This window comes from Ptychodera flava, chromosome 10 (assembly GCF_041260155.1).
Source record: "Ptychodera flava strain L36383 chromosome 10, AS_Pfla_20210202, whole genome shotgun sequence".
Lineage (NCBI taxonomy): Eukaryota > Metazoa > Hemichordata > Enteropneusta > Ptychoderidae > Ptychodera > Ptychodera flava.
This window is the reverse complement of record NC_091937.1, coordinates 35,222,613-35,239,092: the sequence shown is the minus strand read 5'-3', so window position 1 is coordinate 35,239,092 and position 16,480 is coordinate 35,222,613. Positions and strand designations below refer to the sequence as shown.

At 37.6% G+C, this 16,480-nt stretch overlaps 1 long non-coding RNA gene across 1 annotated transcript; it reads right to left on the bottom strand.

Moving 5' to 3' along the window:
- Window positions 1–11,486: 11,486 nt before the first annotated feature.
- On the bottom strand, window positions 11,487–14,774 carry LOC139142642 (uncharacterized). Its single transcript, XR_011554435.1, has 3 exons — window positions 14,552–14,774; window positions 12,984–13,071; window positions 11,487–11,544 (listed from the first exon to the last, which is right to left on the bottom strand). It is a non-coding gene; the product is annotated as an uncharacterized lncRNA (long non-coding RNA).
- Window positions 14,775–16,480: the final 1,706 nt, after the last annotated feature.

Below are 16,480 nucleotides of genomic sequence, written 5' to 3'. Positions count from 1 at the left end.
ATTTCAAATATTAATTTGCAGAGTTGTCGACGCGTTCGCGCTGTTTGACAAAATTCAGACGTCTTCTAACAATAAACCCCACACACGAAGGTTACAAAGTGCCGATTCTCTGCCATTGTTTGCGAAAGACTGACAATCATAAAAGAAGTGAATTAGCAGAAACATTAACAGAACGGATACTTGTCCCTGTTTTTAGCAAACCAATGATAAAGATTGTTTAGGTATCCCGATATTTTGATTCGATGTAAATTGTACACACCTTTGTTTACTCGTAGTTGTTTGTTCCCAAGTAGTTTAGGATATTAGACCATAGGGCAGACTCCTCCCTCGTCTTGGAGATTAATGCCGTTTGGAGTGCTCAGAGGTGCTCGGTATCTTCAAAGTATTGACTGGACGGGAAATTCAGAGATCGTTGGTACTTCTAACACCAATGCGACATACAACAGTAAGAATTGCATGTTTACGAGCTTTACATACGTGACACGCGCCAAGAGATGGTTCGGAATCCATGTCAGTAACGCGACACGCACCGTTCCAACCGCCCAACGCAAAGTGATTAATTCATCCCATTTTTTAAGTTGCCATCACTTGTTAAAAAAAACTACCGGAATTTTGTATTACACCTATGCACTTTTCTTCAAATCATGATTGATATGTTGAAATAAGGCATATTGATCTGAGTGAGTCTACACGCAGTAGAATAGGTGCCGCTTATTCATGTTACGCTGACAAACCTGTATAATCATCGATTTTCGAGTGACAGATGACGGACAAATCTGTTAAGCAATTTAGAAATGAACTGAATTTTGCAACAAGTAGTCTTGCACCGTAAATATTTCATAATTTTTCAATTATCATAAATTTTATCAATAACGGCTTTTTTAAAGATAACTGATAACTGGCAATAAAAAATATGACTGTGACGTCATACTGCTGATGGAAAACGTTTTAACTTTCGATTTAAGTAAATGTTGATAAACATATGTTTCGAGACACATTAGGGACCTCGTCCTCCATACGCCCACACTTCACTTCTGAGAGTGAACTGAAGCCTGAAAACATTTGTGCTGTTGAAAGCACCGCCTTTGGCTGAGGGCGTCTGCTTCGGATATGCAAATGAAAAAAATGAAGGTTAAATAGTGGCTATCGAAAGGTCGCATTGCTGCCGTGATGGGGATTGCAAAAACTGTAATTATCCCACTGTTCTCTACTGCCACATACCGGTCAAACAGCCCGGCTTGGCCATCCATCAACACTCTGTCCAGAAAACTGTGTTAAAAATAGACAATATCTTAGGTATAATGTATCGCCCGATGATATATAATACTGCAACTAACCATGTCAATCTGGTACACCATCTTGCTTCCTAGAGGTTTGGACAGGAATGGATCTTGATAAATATATTGTTGCAAAATTGCGTTTTTATTTCACTTCATTTCACAGTGTTGTTGTTGTTGTTGTTGTTGTTGTCGTCGTCCTTATCGTCATTATCATCGTCTTATATATTGGACAAGCGATGCACCTTTACGCGTCACAAATTCTGTTTGAAAATGTTGAGAAGCAAAACTATGCAGCGCCGAGGAGAAATGTTTTGCATTAGGTTACACCGTTTCTAACATCTCTTTACGTATGACCAGTCACGCTATCCCAAGCAGCGCTTGTCATCTGAAGTATCTTCATAACGCTGTCAATCGTCATATTTTACTTCAACTGAGCCAAGAAATGCGGGTTACTTTTTTATAAAGATTCCTGCCAAATCATTGTTGATGTTTTTTCCGCTATGGTAACTTCTTTACCAAAATATATTATTTTACAGTAAATTCTCTCTCTCTCGCATTTCATCACCCCTCTCCTATTTTTCTGCGGGTTTTGAATCTCTCTCTCTCTCTCTCTCTCTCTCTCTCTCTCTCTCTCTCTCTCTCTCTCTCTCTCTCTCTCTCTCTCTCTCATACAACTGTGCAAACTATACAACTGTACTTCATCATCTGCCAGGAATGTTTTATTCTCGTCGCTACTTCAAACCAATACTTCCTAATCTCCTATCTCGGAAACAGAGTGAGAATTCATAACTTGTTTTTCTGTTCAACTTCCGAAACCAATACCTTTTTATTTGATTAGTTTCAACCTTCGAAAGCAACGTATGATTGTCGGGTCACAAGAATAACATCCAATTCACAAGGCACAGTTGCCAAAACGCTCATCGTAAAATGTCGACAGAGACTCGTATGTGGAAAGAGCACCTATAAATCACAGCTACTGTACAAGTGCTCTATGACACCCGACTCAGAACGGCGCAACACAAGAGACTATTTATCAAGGAGGTAATGCCAAAAGCAGCAGGCAACTAACCTTAGCAGAACCACTGCAGACATGCAACATGAATACTTGCCATTTTATGTCCCCATGCTGGCATGACTGCTATTTGACCGAGCCAAGTAGCCCACGTCTCGGAGGTGTAAAAACAAGGCCATCGCAAAACTCGACATGAAAAGCGAAGGCAGAGAAACTGAGAAATGCCAACGCAAAGATATCGAATAAATAAAATTGCACTGATCTAACACAATCGACATGTTTGATATTGTGAGCATGAAAACATGTGTATTTAATTTAGAATAAGTCTTTGCTGTGAAAGCAATGAGGATATGAAAGGAATAGTCGACATCACAGCTTACTTTGCGTTCATTCAGTTTGAAGATTTCATCCCAAAAATGTCAGGGTTGTATGAACTCTTAGCAATCACCTGATTGACAACTAATCAATACACCGTAAGTGATTATATTTGTATCTACTACACGCATTTTAAAGACCTGCATCAATATCTGCTAAGTGGATCATCTTGTCTTCCTTTAATTGCTTCTATGCATTTCGAATCTTCAACCCCATCTCTCTCTCTCTCTCTCTCTCTCTCTCTCTCTCTCTCTCTCTCTCTCTCTCTCCTCTCTCTCTCTCTCTCTCTCTCTCTCTCTCTCTCTCTCTCTCTCTCTCTCTCTCCTGTACTTCAACACCGGAATTCAGACACTCCAAATCATGTAATTGGCCAACCGGATAATCAATGCGACACAGGAAGACACTCGATTACAGAGGAAATCAATGCACGGTTTTATCCTCTCCAATAAGTCAACATGACACGTAAATTACTTATAACTAATTGCTTTCGTAACCACCGGTTTATTTTGAATTGTAACCCATCTGTTAAACATGTGATAAAGTACATATGTAAAACACATATCTTGGTCAGCCAAGGGATGAGTTAAACCGCAAATTTCCTTTCAAGTGGCCTAGGGACGAAAGAGGCGCATATCATCAGTTTGATTTGTAAGGCATTCAGATTCATGGATTGTGGACGCATCTGAACTTTGTAACTCGTCACGAAATCATGTAAACCCTGGTCAGAGAAATCGATGATCCGGAACATTGTAAGCACATGTTTGTAGATAGAGAACTGATCAATTTTACTGTTTAAAAGTCAACTAATGAACGGTGATAACCCGGCACGTGATTTTCTGCAGAACGAACGCAAAAGTAAACTCTGAGGCTGCTGTTGAGATATCCGGTTAACCTACACGAGGGATATACTATATATGGAAGGGGAGGGGATGAAGGGGAGGGGGGTCATTGATTTTCTGAAAAAGGACTGTGATATTCCGTTATATAATATACATATGATAAATTGGTGATTATGCGATGACTCATGTCTGTACATATATATATATATATATATATATATATATAGTTGGAAAGTGTGTGTATATATAAACAGAGACAGATAGATTGATTGATAGGTAGATAGATAGATATATAGATCAGGTAAGATAAATTACTTCAAGTACGAAGTAGTAATATATTATTACTTTGTATTTGAAGTACTTATTAAGGTCTTGAAATACAGAATCATTGAGTTTTAAAAGATTGCAAGTTGCATTGTAGGTACTTTCACAGAATGTCTGTAAACTTTCTTTTATAATGCATAAAATTTTAAAATGTCTTGCTCGTAGTATTTCAGTATACAGGAGATAGAGGAAGCTCTAGTCTACTCATTCAACATCGACTAACTCTGTTTATCTACTTCCTGATAACAATCGTACCATCTAAACTGTCAATGAGCCTCACCTTAATCTCGCTGTACCGGGACTTACTTTGCCTTGATTTGACCATATCTATCATTTGCGAATCGTTCATGTGGTTTTATCCACATGCAATATTTAACGCAGCCTGACACAGGTACCTCCTCAGTGAACTCTAGTTATTGGAAGTCGTTGTTTTGGATGTCACCGTCGAATATTTGTTGGCACAGTAGCGGAGATGAAAGCTGCTAAAGTATTGGGTGAAAAACGAGGCAGAGAACCAAAGCCCCTCACCGGAATGTGACACTTGTTCATCTGCACTCGCTTCATTAAGCGGCCACTGTTATCAGACATTTTTACATGTAACGCTTGGGTGAATGGAAAGCAGTGTAGCCCAGAGGTGAACCGGTCTCAGAGAATTTGGAAAATTTCTGAGCGAATAAAAGAGGTTAACGCAAAGAATGAACGGTAACTGTGGTGAAGTCACTTCCGACATGCATGAATATTTGCACAAACCACAATCTGGGAAAATCAAAACAAAACATAATCGATTTAGGACGAGTATGGGGTGGCCGTGGATGAAACGAGACTGACTGTTCAAGTGTTTTTCAAACAGGAAAATGATTTATTTGCTCTTGGGATTTCTTAATTGAGCAGATTACATGGTTTCCAGAATTATTTTATCAGAATTAGGGAGTCACTTTGGGAGTTATCCGCTATTTAGAGGAATACTTGAAGAATTCCCTCGGTGTTGAAACACCGAAATGGAGCGAAACGAAAGGGCTATATAAACTCTTAAAAGTGTGAAATGAAAACTAGAAGATAAACACCTTACGCTACAAAAGTATGCCAAAAATTTTGCCGTTCAACGCTTCAAATGAACCGTAAGAACGGACTTTGCGGGTACTGGACCTGGTAAAAGAAAATTTATAAAGAAGGGGATATTTTTGTAGTAATGGTCTACATTGGGCGGCTTAGATAGTAATCGAATGCCAGGGGAATGGTTTGTGTGTCGGTGTTTTCAGTTTGATTGAAGTAGCTGGCGACGTTTGTGTTAAATCATACCAGCGACAAAAGGCATGACTGCTGGTGACACCCACCCAGCACTTTGCGAAAAAAATTGGCCGAACATTCCTGTTGCGTGCCTGGCTAAGCTTATCGCTATTGTAGCGGCATTCCCTCTGCAGAATGCGTTAAAGTATCTTTGATCATTATACCTGCAAGAAAAATGCCAGCCATCGGATTTATTAATTGTTTGAGTACTTTGGAGATGTTAAGACGAATTGCGACATGATTCTTAGAGTATTTGAAGACATTTTATCGCATTGTATTCTAATTTAGAACGTACTCTGATTCTGTGGCTGACTTCAATGGATATAATCTTTCAGCTGTGGTACAGCTGGCCGCGCCATTCGTAGTAACGGACAGTATTGTTTCTTTGGCACCTTTGGTGAGTGCTCATATTAATTGATAGTAATTATCAACAAAATAATTTGTCATCAATTTCATCGTATCTCTTATCATTACCGATAACTTCTCAAGACACTTCAATCGTCTTAAGGTACAACGCGTCTCGGGGAAAGATATTCAGACTCTCAAACTTTTTCAATTCTTTTCTAATCTACCACTTGTGGGAGTTCATTTTAAAGCTCTTGGTGTAAGAAAACTGTTTCCCGGCTTAGGTTTTCGAAATTCGAAAATGTGGGGTTTTTTTCACTACAGAGTTAACACAGGGATGGCGGCCATTTTGAATTTCAAATATCCGTAAATCTAGGGATATTTGTTTCTCTCGTACCAAAATTTTTATTCTTATTTTGAAAGAGAATGGTTGAAAGCTTCCTTAAGGAAAGTTTGAGCAAAAGTTTAAGTCTTTCACTTTCAAAGCACGTACTACTTTAATTGTCTTTTACATCTTCATCAGTCTCACACGTTGTACATCACTTGCATCCATACCTCTAGGCTGTACATCATGTGACCGTTGATATTTGACCATAATCCGCGCCTTTGTTTGAGTGACTGTGTGTATGTGAGCGAGTGACTGTGTGTATGTGAGCCAAATCATCGATGTATGACAGTAGACGTTGATGACGCTCAGATATGGTAAATGATATCATCATCCGATCATCTGAGTTCGCTGAGAGTTTGCTAAATGTGACAAGCATTATGGATGTTAATTTGCATAATTAATACAATCAGAAATTGAATTTTTATCGTATTAAAAAGTGGCCCAACTTGATTAAACATTAATTGTACAAAACATTGACTATGGCAAGTTAATTTGTTACAAGTTTCCAAATGTAAGGAAGGTTATAGCAATAATCGAGTGCTACCACCACCACCACCACCGACAACAACAACAACAAACAACAACAACAATAATGACAAAACAACACCATCATCATCAAGTTCTTTTATTGTGAATAAAATTGAAATAATCAAAATATAATCTCAACGCGCTTCACAACGAAACACAGAACAATGTTCCCTCTGTTATAAATCATTCGTGCTATCAGGAAAATTTCAGCAAGCTATATCATCGAACTGCGATCATTTTATATTTATAAAGTATGACATGAATTTGAGGAGCCATCTGCTTTTAAAAGACATCCCAAGCAAATATTACTAAAGGACACACATTATGGTATAAAAGTTATAATTAGTTCTCATTTAAAATTGGGCCTCTCTACAAATTCGAAATTTATTTCAGTGTACATATTTCCAGGAAAAAATTTTTAAACAAAGTATCTATTCTGGTTTACTTTTTGTTAGACAGAATCTCGAAAAAGAAACTCTGAAATGTCAAAAATATAAATTCTAAAATATGCGTAATAACAATAAAAGATTCAAGTAGTCTAACAATTCATTTGGTTTGAGTCTGAGGGATTATAGGAAATATACAAGTCATTCCCCTTGTGTTAATTCCAAGTGTTTTCTATCCGTTTAAGCACGCGCTTTACTATCCATTAACTAATTCATCTCGATTTGACACAAATGTCTGGTATTTCCTCATTCACACTACAAACTTGGGATAATATCAACGCTAAAAGAGTTTATCTACAGCGCAGAAGTCAAAGTCAAGGCTGAACGCCGGTAAAGGAACGACCGCTCGGTGAGTCGTAAAGACTTTCCGTTGTGTGTACAGGAACTCTGTCAATGCAGAATACACCTCGTAACAAATCAATTCGGACTCTCAAACTTTCACTATGTTTTTGCTAATCTGCTTGTGCGGAGTCACTTTGAAGCGAATGGAGTAAATTGAGATTTCATCGCCTTGCCTTTTTTTTGAAAATCGAGTTTAGTTTGCTCCTCAGACTTAACATGAGACGAGCAGTAAATCTTGAATTTCAAAATCAGTAAATTTTGGAAATCTGTTTCTTAAGGGGACCACTTACTTTTATTTTTGAAAATGAAAGATAATTTATTGAAGGTTTCCCGGAACATGGTTCGAGCCAAAGTTTAAAACTTTCATTTTTGAGGCTCTTGTTACCTTCAGCTCAAAACCATGGATCTTTGTATGGCTCAGTGTCACCTCTTTCTCAGCGTAAGGACAGCGGCCGTAACTTTGGATAATTTTTCGCAGTTTTTGTTCAATAAAGACGCGCTTTATTCTGTCCCTCCTTGTAAGTATGTTTAGACACAGTGTGATATTACTGCCTATACATTGTGTACTGTATGCAACTTTGATATAGTTGTCCGGACGACTGGGATTAAGTTAACGTTGTCAACAGTAACATTGGGGCATTTTTCACACTGTGCAGTACAGACTGTGTTGACGAATGGAATACTAGGTATTTCGTTACGATTTTCAGAGTAGAACAAGAAGGTATATTTTACAGACAAAAACAGCTTTATGGCATCGACATTTCAATTTAACCCAAAGGTTAGACAATGCTAACAAAGTCATATTTAACGTTGACATTGAACACAGGTGGTGTTGTATTGTTGCTTATGTCAATGTCTATGACAGCTCATAGACAAGCATGGCTCTTTCAGTCACAGATCACCATTTATCTTACCATGAGACAAGTGGCGTCTGTCTTTTCATCTACTAGCTGCATTCATGGCAGTTTTGGACGTAAGTAATTTACAAATTCAACGAATCAGAAAAGCCAGATTAATTAGCCGATTTGTATCCTTTACTGTAAAGAGAGAGTAAAGAACTCTATTAACTTACAACAAACTAATTACTTTACAGTAGACTCAGGGATGATACTAGCAGAAACTAATTAACTGCCACAATTCCCTCTGTTATCAAACTGTAATAGGTTTTGCGTATTTCATTCTTAATCTTTGTATTTCCGGTTGTCGTTGCTGCTATTATATCGGTTTTTTGTTAATATTGATGATGATGATGATAACGATGTGTTGTTTTTGTTGTTGTTGTTGTTTACTAAGATTTCTTTAATGTTTACTACCTCGCTTTCTGTTTATCATATTGGTTGGCTTTCGGTATTGACTCTTCATCGTTCTGTACTGCTGCGTAAGTCTCAATAGCCTCGTCATCATGTAATGTGCTCGATCTCATATATATATATATATATATATATATATATATATATATATATATATATATATATATATATATATATATATATAATATATATATATATATACACTGCACGTTAAAACAAGGTTACAGGATGGTATACTTCACAGAGCATGATTTTCTTTTCAATTTATGTAATCCACAGAAAGCTGAAAGGCCTTGAAAATTCTACGGTAATTGCTGGGAATACGATATGTAGAGTAATGTCAACCCATTTACTGCAAATAGAGACTGTTAAACTGAACCTATAGCGCTATGTGAAATTTATCGGTGCCTGAAGTGCGTCTGTCTCGCCTTGAGTACACCCCTGATATGTGTTTGTTTGCTAGCTAGCTGCATATAGGAGAGCGTTAGCGGAAATTTGACAGGCGATTTGTTGGTATTCTGGACGGCTTTGATCAAAAATCTTGTCCTTGTCGTACACTCTGCCTGTGCCAATATTTCCTTTTCTGTACATGATTCATTGTAACCATTGCATATTGGAATAAATGTGTCGTTCATCATGAATACCTCCAAAGACGAGCAAATGTTCATACTATTGTGTTTGAAACTGTGATCTACGGATTACTGAAATAGCGTCGTGATACAGCAAAAACTGTCGATATGGCTAAACTTCAAATTGTCAACATAGCTATCCGTTTCATGGCTTGTTTTCATAGCATGCGAGGCAAGGGTGCTCAACTGAGTGAAATTAAACAAACCAATCGGTGATATAATGAAAGTGTTCGTTTCTATTTGTGTTTATTTCACTTTGAGTTCAATCTTTTCCCTTTTCGGCGTCATTCACCGTTGAAATTTCACGGCTTTGATAACGTCCGAGTAAATATTTAGATGTTCGCGTTAGACGCCATAGCAGTGGTTCGAGTTACCCGATAGACGCGCACACATTCATCAGAGAATTGAACTTTTTCAAACTTTTGTAGTTAATGTTTATTTCATCGTACATAAGCTATCCTCTTTCAACTCAAGAGTGTTGAAAGCACTGTGATAACATTTGGCGTGGCGTTACTGATAGACATAGCGCCGAAGCCTCAGAGAGCCGTGTATCGCTCCTTCATGAAAAAGTGAAATTTATTGAAGCCGAAATGCTGAAGGCAGTTTGGCTGTGAAGGAGTCAAATACCAAAATGTAAAACGAGGCAATTCAAGCTATTGCATAGTAAACTCGCTGTTCTTTAGTTCGTGCCAAGTTTGGCCACAGCCCTCTATCCAAAATAGCATGATGAAATAAAAATTTACGTACGTCATTTTAACATGATGGAACTAACCGTATGAGAGAGAGAGAGAGAGAGAGAGAGAGAGAGAGAGAGAGAGAGAGAGAGAGAGAGAGAGAGAGAGAGAGAGAGAGAGAGAGAGAGAGGGAGGGAGAGGAGGGGAGGGGAGAGGGGAAGGGAGGGGAGCAGGCAGAGCGACTTATGCAGATTTCTCAACAATCCTAGATTAATAGCCTGTATAAGATTACAATAGAATTCCTTCAAACTCCACAGGTATCTGTACTGTTCCTCTGAATTTTCGTTTCTATCATGTTTTAGCAATCACGTACCTAATTAGCAGTTGGTGGTTCATTCACAATTAACGATTTTCAAAGTGCAATCAGTAGAAATATCTTTTATTTGCTTACATGTCAGTTCTTGCTCCGGCTGGAAGGTTTATGATTCCCTTGAATCGCAAAGCCTTCAAAAGGAATTAATTTAACTGTTACCACCTTTCACCCAACCAATCAACGATCGGAGTCACTACTGCTAATATTATGTAAAAATCGTAATAATTCTGGGGAACCCGACGACAACAAACAGCATTTAACAAATTTATCGTCGATATCACATCATAAACATCCTTCGTTGTCTGTTTATTCGTGCTATACTTCACGACAGTAACTTTGAAAAATAGTAAAGTCTATCGGCTTTGCAGCTCCTTCACCGTAATGAACCTGTTCAAGGTGTATTTATCCATGTCTGCATACAAGTTAAGAGGCGGCGAGCTTAAAAGGGTGCTAATTACTACAAAAAGTGTACAGGATTAACAGGAAACTAAAGTTGCGTTTAATTACCCGAGGATTATCCTAACGGGGGATTACAGTAGATAATGCATAATGCCAGCTTGGACTGACTGATTCCCATTATGTTGTACTGTAGGACTACTTTCCTAGGCGTGTCATACGGTCACATCGGCTATTTCATCTCTACAATACACATTCTACTCACTTGTCTGTTCCGCTATGATCTACGTAATCTCTTTGTTATATCATTGTTTGTCAATAGCTTCATCATTGTTTGCCGACGCTGTATGGAACAATTGATCCGACAAACGAAAAATTTTTCAATTTAACAAATACAGTGGTTTACTAGAACACCCATCAATAGAAACGTAATCAGCCACAGTCGCTAAGTCCGATAAAAGGACTAATCTCTTTCTTCTAAGAATGTTGTACTGAATCGCAGACCCTTGAGAGTCTGTGTCCAAATCAACGACTAGACAATGTATCATTGTGGTTGCAAATCAGCTGATTTCCACGTGGGTTTCTATTGCTTCACAGGAATAATGTAGAAAGAATGTTCAAAAGAAAGATTTGGGGAAAAGTCGCGGTGGGTTGTGCCGAAAATGCAACAGAATACAGGTTTTCACATTCCTGAAGTTCCCGCTTAATTTACTTATTGTACTTGATGTTAACAGAGTAACGTTGAAAAACCATGCTCTGCATGTACCACAATTTAAGTTGAACTTTCTGCGGATATTAGGCCTATACGATCATCAGTTATTTCAATCGATAAAATCATCGACGTTAGATGATACTTTTTAAATCTAGTATTTTTACATCCTCGTTACATCGGTCAAAATCGTAAGACATTCTGAGAATGTAGACGACAAAAAACTTACCTTTATTCTTGCTTTCATAATGAACAGATGTAGATAGAGGTGACGTCATTTCTTATATCTGCAAGAAATATATGCAAATGAGCTTACGGTCGGTACAGTCAGATTACATTTGCAAATCATCGTATCATACTATATTACATCATATCATATCATATCATTATGTATCACAATCATTAAGGATCATTTTGGATTTGGTCGATAGTATTGATACGAACAATTCATTGACGAAATCCAACACCTCGGACCCTCGTCAAATACGCTGCTAGTCATATCTTCTTATTATCAATTATGTAACGTGCAAGTTTTGCGCAAGTCCGTGTCTGCCATTATTTTTTTTCTAGTCTCGGAAATTTTCAGAATAAAATTGATAACAGCTGTAAACGTTCAGATTAAGCAAAAAAATGTCGTCACAACTTTGTTAGAATTGGCCCAGCCAGAGTTCCAACGTAAATAACGTTTGTCACAAGCAGTTCGCGTTTTAAATTACTTGTCAAGCATAACTACCCTATGACATAAACAGGTTGAGTTGAGAAGACAATCCTATTTCTGGGTAATTCGGACACGTTTTATGGAATGACACAAAATGTGAACACCGAAAAAGTATCTATTTTCGCAAATTAAAATCCAAAACGTGCGGTAAGTCAAACATTGATGTCATTTTGTTTTGCAAGTTCAAACTAAAAATGCCACAAAAATTAGAAGGCGACATAAAACATGAAACGTACAATTGCACAAAATAAGTTGACCTTTGATCCGAACATTCTAAGGCATGACGGATTAATTATGGTTCCTTGAGTGACCATGTGTAGAAAATTTGCATTAACGTCATTTCCTGTGAAGATACAACTGACGGTGGAGTCAAAAACCAATTCCCAGGAACCGTTTTCATTCTTTGTAGGTGACATGAACCCGAATTAACTTTGTCATAACTGACTGTCTCAATGTAAGATCACAGAGTAATATTACTGTCTGAATGTAAGATCAAGTTGAAGTAATCGATACGACGACTTCTGTAAAATTTATAACAAGATCTATTATTCTGCTGTCGATTAATCAATGAGGAAAAGATATATCATTCGACAGACAGATATCGGCGACGCGTCGTGGTAACTATTCGTTGCCAAACTAAGTATTCGTTGATCAATAGCGGTTGTGAAGGAATATGGAAAGACCAACCCTACAGCGATCTGCTGTCCGTTACTTCCCTGGTTGGCTTGTGTTGTGTTGTGTTGTGTTGTGTTGTGTTGTGTTGTGTTGTGTTGTGTTGTGTTGTGTTGTGTTGTGTTGTGTTGTGTTGTGTTGTGTTGTGTTGTGTTGTGTTGTGTTTGGTAGTGCGGCCATCCTCGGCCCCTGTACTGCTTCAGCGGACAGAATCAGTGGTAGATCTACATCTCACAGCAAGAACATACCGAGATACTGACAAAAAGACAGCGACAAGATACAACGGAAAAGTGTCTAGGCACGACCCCTCTCTCTTTCGTCGTTTTTCTGTCTTACTTTATCCGCATCCGTCTCTCTGTCCATGTTTTTCGTAGTTGCATTCAAACAGCTGTTCGTTTGCGGCTGGCGAATGACCTCTTTGGACCTTGAGTAAACAGAACAATAAACATGATAGTAATCGTGGAACCCATCTGTTATCTATTTGGTTCCTCTAACATGTTCATTACATCAAGAGAATTATGCATGCAATGCGGTGATATCAGTGGATGCATGTAGTCGATAGAAGGCAATGTACAACTCATAAAGCATCGATGATAATTTGTAAAGCTTTAGTTGACCAACCGTATGATTTTCATAATAATATTGGTGTTGACCTTTTTAAAGAAGACACATCATGACTGATAACACAACGGAGGAAACCAACAACAATGGCAACCTTTTGACTTTGTTGGAGAATCTCCATGGAGATTGTAGGAGAATCTCCATGGAGATTGTAGGGTTTCAAACAGAATCAACGGAAATCTCATCATTCGTCAATTCAGACTGCAAATAACACGTCATCTTGCAGCTGTGACGTCATTTTCCCCCAATGTTCTGTCAAGACTTCACTGTGACGTTAAAGATACACTTTTTTTATGCTGTTTGTTCTAAGATCAAATGAGAAGAATAATGGTTCCACGATTGTCCGTACCGGACACTCATCATGTTATGTTGGTCCTTGGAAAATGGCCTGAGTTTTGAGATTTAAGTGGTGATCAAAGTTTTACGCATGAAAGAGTATCACTCTACTTTACAACACGTAATTACCGCTGAACAGCGCCGATATTCCGTTAGCAACTTGAAGAGGATTAACTCTGATGCCATTTACAATATATCAAGCAAGTTTAATTTTCACTCGAAAGGATGATCGTTCCAGGAACAGTACTGAAAGTCACAGAATCGTGCATCCAGTGCTTGTAAGAAAAAACTCTATTTGAAAAATCCCGGCTTTGTGTGATATGCGACAATGCCTGCAGAGTTGTTTTGCAGTTGTCTTATACTCGAATTCTACAATTCGTAATTGTCACAGAGGATATTATTTCTGCTGTTTGATTCAATGTGTAAAATACAGGCGCAAGGATTCACTTGAATCGAGGTTTAAGACATGTATCCTTGATAAGACTACGAATGATCGACACTGCCTTGGAGGTGTTTACAACAATGAAGTGTTCAAGGCACGGGATATCAGTTTAGTCCTCACAGTAATCATATATTACAACTTAATTAGTTTGAAATCACGGAAAAGCAGTGACCGATTTATGGCATTCTCTGACTGCTCAGTTAAACCTGACACAGGTTTTGTCCTGAATTTGACCATCTGTATAATATTCGGCATTTATTTTTTCTATCTGTGGCTATTCCAAGTCAATTTGCCCAAATTGTTTGTCCATTAAAAATATGTTATGTATACAAAAGTACCATGGAGTCAATCAGTAAGATTACTCATTCCATTCTTGATCCAACAGGGATAACATTTGACCTTCAACCGACCTCTAGCGTCTGAAAGAACTGCATGTATATTTTTCGACATCGTTAGCTAATGTTCATGATAATCATTTTGTTGTATTCAATGATATATACCTTACCTTCAATTGTCACCCGTTTTCTCTTAAAGATTCCCTTCAAACATCGAATGCATCTGTAACTTTAATCGTTCCAATAGTCGAAAGTATATGCAAATCTTCCTATAGTTCCATTGTATTAATACACTCTTCCCGTTGTCAACGCATTTTGCCACAGACAAGGGATTTTTGACCCAGCCAATCGCATGAAAGGATTGCAGTTTACTGAATTAAATCACCTCACATGTGTTAGTCCCGTCATGTAATACTTCATTGATTCCACTGTCTCGTCAACCGAACTTTTTTTAATTCCGCAACGCACTCCAGCGGGGCCTCTAGGCACCTTGTTGCGACGAAGGATACTATAACTACACCAATTGCTCGTGGTCGTTCCGTATTGATAAAGAGGACCACGTGGTCGTTCAATATTGATATCATAGAACCATGTCAAAAATTACAAGCTCACAAGGTACTGAACATGTTTTGTAAAACAATGTTTCGGCCTAGTACCTCTTCAAAATTTACAGAACTGTAGAATTAGGTTTAAAGCTTGCACGAAGACAAGCACACACACGCACATCTATTTTTTATAATTATGCATAAAATCAGTCTTTCAGCAAAATAAAAAAAAACTTGTTTCAATCGCCAAGAATAAAAATATAAAATCGAGCAAGATTGACTGAAGAATAGTGTTTCATCTAGTTATATAGAATATGTGAGAAACAATGATGACACAGAGTGTTGATGTAAATGACGTCAAAAAGTAATCTAATCAAAATAAAAGCAAATATCAGATTTCAAACTTTCTCATCTGTTGTCCTTAAAAGATGAAACGGTTCCACAGAACATAGTATTATCGTCAGCAACATGTAAACACATTTGATCGTTATTTATGATATATGTTTTTATCTGTAACAATATCTGTAACAATATCTGTAACAATATCTGTAACAATATCTGTAACGTTTTGCTTGACGTGTAATTTTGTTAGTGTTGATCTACAAAACAAATGTATTCCTTTCTCTTCTCTTTAAATTGTTTTGAAATTATCAGCTAAAAATTACGACGCACTTTGTACAATATACGCAACAATATCGTTCGAGTTGACATATGAATTCTAGTCTGGACTAAAACGAGGCTGTCGAAAATATATTTAAAATTGGACGCTTCACACATGAAGGTTGTGTTTAAGTTGGACACATTGCATTTCCATATGATTTCTAGAAGAGAACAAAAACACTGCATGTAACGAACAGAAATACACGGGAATCAATGGAACTTTCAGTATGCTATAGTCTTTGCTGGTTTAGGTTGGACAAATTTAAAAAACAAACCAGAGAGAAAATTGCATCGATTTTATACTCGATACCATATTCTTGCAGTGTACGCTACACTGTTAGGTTGTCACGCAAATATTACGGCAGAGAAGGAAATCATTGTACGTGGCTTTACAATATTTCCCGTCGGCAAAAAACACAAGAGCCAGGAACAAAATAAAATGAAAGACAAGAGAGAGGGAACTTTAACTGTGCAATTGATGGCTTCTGATGTAATTAAGCTGCAATAGATGGATGATATCAGCAAACTCAAAAAATTTCAATAATTCCGGAGGCGCTATTGTTGCCTTTCAAAGGTGGATAGGATATGGAATCTGCATAAATCATGGAATCTGCATAAATCGGAATCATAGCAACTTCAGAAATAAATAAAAAACCTAATGAAATGCATTGATCGATTTTCGTTTAATTTAACTGAATTGTCATCAAAATCCACTTCTTTTCCAATCGTCCGTGTCGAATCAATTATCCAATAAACGACAATGAAGCCCCATCATGCCAGTAGATCATTCCGACTTTTTTTTCATCGCAGTTTGAAAGAGCGGCCGACCCCAACACTCGACTGTAATTATTCATTATTTTCCACTAACAACTGATCAAGGATAGCGACAAAGGG